The sequence below is a fragment of the Protopterus annectens genome, chromosome 5.part1, assembly GCF_019279795.1.
Source record: "Protopterus annectens isolate FY-2018-M chromosome 5.part1, PAN1.0, whole genome shotgun sequence".
In the NCBI taxonomy this organism is placed as follows: Eukaryota; Metazoa; Chordata; order Ceratodontiformes; family Protopteridae; genus Protopterus; species Protopterus annectens.
The window spans coordinates 481,653,797-481,657,500 of NC_056736.1; the positions used below are offsets into that span (position 1 = coordinate 481,653,797).

The 3,704-nt window shown below is 36.3% G+C and overlaps 1 pseudogene; it reads right to left on the reverse strand.

Moving 5' to 3' along the window:
• Positions 1-565: 565 nt before the first annotated feature.
• The window catches only part of LOC122803219, a 76,747-nt pseudogene continuing 73,608 nt past the window's right edge, over positions 566-3,704 (reverse strand).

Consider the following 3,704-nt stretch of genomic DNA (forward strand, 5'->3'; position numbering starts at 1 on the left):
CTAACTTAAATTACAAATAATTTGTAAGTAAAGCAGTTGATCTAGATTGAAAACTTGGACACATACTTTTATGACTTTATATCTGACCACTGAAGCATTAGCTTTAAAATTTAGTTTGGCACAATATAGAACTAAGATATTTACATAAGGAAGGACTCCCAAAATAAGTGTTCTCTAATAAGATGTAATGACTGGTTTTTAGGGGCCCAAAAATCATGACATGGCATTTACTTAAACTGAAGTTAATTCCATTCCTATTCAGCCATTTTACTTTACTAGAAAGGTGGTTGATGAACCTATTATAATCAGTGTCATTACTAGAAACTGATCCTAACTTGATATCATTTCCATATTTGGCAGTCAAAATACTTTTATGTGTAGCAGAAAGGAAAATGTCATGTTGAAAAGTGCCAGACCTAAACAGATTTCCCATGAGAAACCCATGAGTAAACATTAGCCCCAGTGTGAACATAGCTGCCATAAATCACCTTTTAGAAAGTCATTAACTAATCCAGTCTAATATAAAGTTATTATTACCATGTTTCATCATACATTCTATAATACTTTAATGTGTCACACTATCAAATGCTTCGGAGAGAGCTACATATACCATAATAACATCTAGTCCATTATCCACAGCCCTGTAAAAATTATCATAAAAATTGAGTAGGCAAATAAAAGTAGAACAATTTTTCATAGAGCCATGTTGATAGAAATCTATCATAGCACCATAATGGGGATTACCATCAAGTAAGTTCAAAAGGCATTTTTTGAAACATTTGCAGAGCAAGGAAGTTAGAGTGACAGGGTGGTAATTGTCCACAATACAACTCCCATTTTCATAAAGTGGAATGATATTTATCTTTTTCCAAAGCATTTTGCAAGAGAGTGTTAAAATAATACTTGAGCCAAGATGCTTAAATAATAAACAAGATTTCTTATTTGGCACACTGACACTGTTAACATTTTTATTTTCGTTAAGGAAGCACTAACCATGTTTTCAGTAATATAAGGACAAACTAAAGAATCTGAACAATGATGGGTGTTATCTTGAGAAGTCAGTGAGTTCAAGATGTCCATACTAACAGGACAAGTTGGAGCCAGAAGGATGGCACTGGTAAACAAGTTAACAAAGTTCTAAAGAACATTAGCCATATCAACAGGGTTGCTTACTAAAGTACTACTGTTAGAAAGAGGACATGCACATATGAGTGTAACAGTCATGAACAGAGTGTGTATAACTGTAGAAAATGTTAGGATTCTTGTTGCAAGAAACAAGATTTTCTTTATAACTTAGCTTACATTTATGAATGACTGATTTCAATATTCTGCAAGCTGCATTGAAGCTAGTTTTGATTGTTATCAGTGTAAGATGTTCAGAGAAAACTGACTTAGTCAACAGAAAGGACTCATTGATGAAAAAAATATGAAAAATAGGTAAAACATCAAAATATGTAGCGTCCGTTTATTAAGGCATTTCATTCTGTTAAAGCACAAAGACACAAGATAAGTTTTACATTAGACATAGCCTGGAACTATGAGAATGAACTACTACTTACAAATGCATCATAAAGGATGCTTTGTTTAGCAATCTAAGTGAATAAATAACTTAATTAATATAGGTAGTCATAAGCCTCTCCACAGCATAAGGGAATAAAGTTCTGACTTTGTTGCAGATGTGTTCAAATTATGGGTTAGGCACATATGGGAGATGACAGGGAAGGATGCAACTGAGTGGCTGCTGCCAGCTTACTCATCCTGGGGAGGAGCCATCTCTGGCTCACTACATGAGTAACACCTAACAGAAACACTAGGTGTTTACTTAGAGGAGCTTCAGCCCACAAGCCTACCCCCCCCCCCCCCGATGTAATGTGCAAGATGCACTGTGAGCTAAGAGAACAACTATAGTAAGTTTCACCATGCTACTGCATGGAAGGGGTGCTCTGCTGGGGGACACAGTAAGCCCACTCCCTTCTACATAACTCTTTTGTCACAAGTGGATGAGCTCGTTGGTGATTCCCATGGAAGAACAAAGCTCTTGTCTGCCTAAGAATCCCTGGCTTCCACAAGTATGGAATAAATGAGCTAATTTAGAGCAAACAGAATAGCCATCAGTCTTGGTCCTGCGGGCTGCAAAAAAAAAAAAAAAAAAAACAGAACAGTGCTCATATGTTAGAATTCGCCTGAACTCAACTCTCACACACACACACACACACAATAATCCATTACACTTACTTCAATCGCGAATCCATTACACTTACTTCAATTGCGAATCCATTACACTTACTTCAATCGCAAATCCATTACACTTACTTCAATTGCGAATCCATTACACTTACTTCAATCGCGAATCCATTACACTTACTTCAATTGTTGCCTTGCAAGTAACAGATACTCCATTGCTTGCCCACGATAATCCATTACACTTACTTCGAATCCATTGCTTGCCTTCTTAATCCATTACACTTACTTCAATCATTGTTTGCCAGCCGGACATGATGTGTGAGCTCACTTCCGACTGGCTGGTATGCTCCTTAAAGGAGCCAACACCCTTTAAATATGTATGTTTTTTTTTTCAAAAAAGCTACCCCCCCTTCTAAAAAATTTGTACTGAAATCAGTACAGTGCATATGCCTCCCGACGTCCCTGATAGGGCGCTTGCCCCACTGCAAAAAGAAGTTTAAAAACACTGATTTTCAAGATTTGCACTTCTCCTATGTATTTGGTCTTTTTTTTTTTTTTTTTTGGTTTGTTAGCACTCAGCATTTCATTTGCAAACATTTCAATAGGGAGACTACCAGAATCATAGCTGATTCAAAGAGTACCTTGTGCCAGTATCCTGAACTAGCACCCCACCCTTCAACTCTTCAAGTGAAGAGAAATAAATAAGTAAAATGGACATTCCTTTGACTGGCACACCAACTAGGTGGCTGTATGCATGACATGCCTCTGAACCCTTTAACTCCAGTCATTCAGTTGCCATTTCTGTGCTCTGCCCTGACCCTCATTTTATTAAAAAAAAAAAAAAAAAGTTTCTTCTTTTGCTACAAATGTAGCAACAGTTGCTAACAGTTTATACTCTGCCTGCATGAAGTGCTACAACACTCATGTTTTAGTTTAAAAAAAAACTAGAATTAAACTGAAGCAAAATGCTTGCTACAATGTAACAAGTAGCTGCTACAATACAGACTACACATGGAGTGCTACAGAGCTTGGATTTGACAGCAAATTCAGTACTGGTGTTTAAAAACTGGTATTGTAATAAAGAGAGATCAGGTTTGGCTGATGGCACTCCAACACTTTCTGTGAGTGGCAGTTGTCCTTTTGCCCCACCCTACCTGATCTACTCACACATAAACACACATGCATACACAAAGTTCATTGTGAAAAGGAAATGGAAAAGATGAATTAAAACAATCAGAACTAAGACAGAATATTCTGTGTATATAAAGTAAAATAATTGCTCTCAAAGAAGCAGTCTTGAGGGGTTTTAATACCTGAACCCTCAACACTTACTTATATCCCATATAAAGTATTTTACTCAATATCTTGTAATAGATTAAACAAGTATGTAAATGTATACACATACATAATGCAATTTTGGTCTAATGAAGTTGACAGTGTTCAGTGAAAGCACTTACCAAATTCGTCTTATTCTGACTTCTTTGCAATTGTTATTTTGTTGAGTTACAGTGGTTTCATTT